We start from the raw sequence: 282 nt of genomic DNA, 5'->3' as shown, positions 1-282 counted from the left end.
TAAATTATATATATATATATATATCTGACTTGGGGAGAATTATTTTGAAAAAAGCAAAACAGCTTTTTAATTTGTTTAAAACAGACCTTCTGCCTGTTACATTTTGTGCTCTTAACCAATTAAAAAAGCCGGTGGCATTTTTAGTTTTATATTGTCTGTTTTCCACAATATGTTCCTATTGATTTGTTTGTGCCCTGTATTAACTGCTATTTTCTAAAATTTTTTTCAATAAAAGGAAAGAAGATATGAAAGAACGGAGTCATAGTCTTGAAAGAAGGCACA

General features: G+C 28.7%; 1 protein-coding gene across 1 annotated transcript in view; it reads left to right on the top strand.

Moving 5' to 3' along the window:
• Nucleotides 1–149, top strand: part of Spcs2 (signal peptidase complex subunit 2) — a gene marked incomplete in the record, with an annotated part of 28,497 nt that extends 28,348 nt beyond the window's left edge. The window contains 1 exon segment of the mRNA XM_017800915.2: nucleotides 9–149.
• Nucleotides 150–282: the final 133 nt, after the last annotated feature.

Source organism: Nannospalax galili, unplaced genomic scaffold (genome assembly GCF_000622305.1).
Source record: "Nannospalax galili isolate Female #2095 unplaced genomic scaffold, S.galili_v1.0 scaffold278, whole genome shotgun sequence".
NCBI classification, from domain to species: Eukaryota; Metazoa; Chordata; class Mammalia; order Rodentia; family Spalacidae; genus Nannospalax; species Nannospalax galili.
This window is presented reverse-complemented; position numbering and strand designations above follow the sequence as displayed.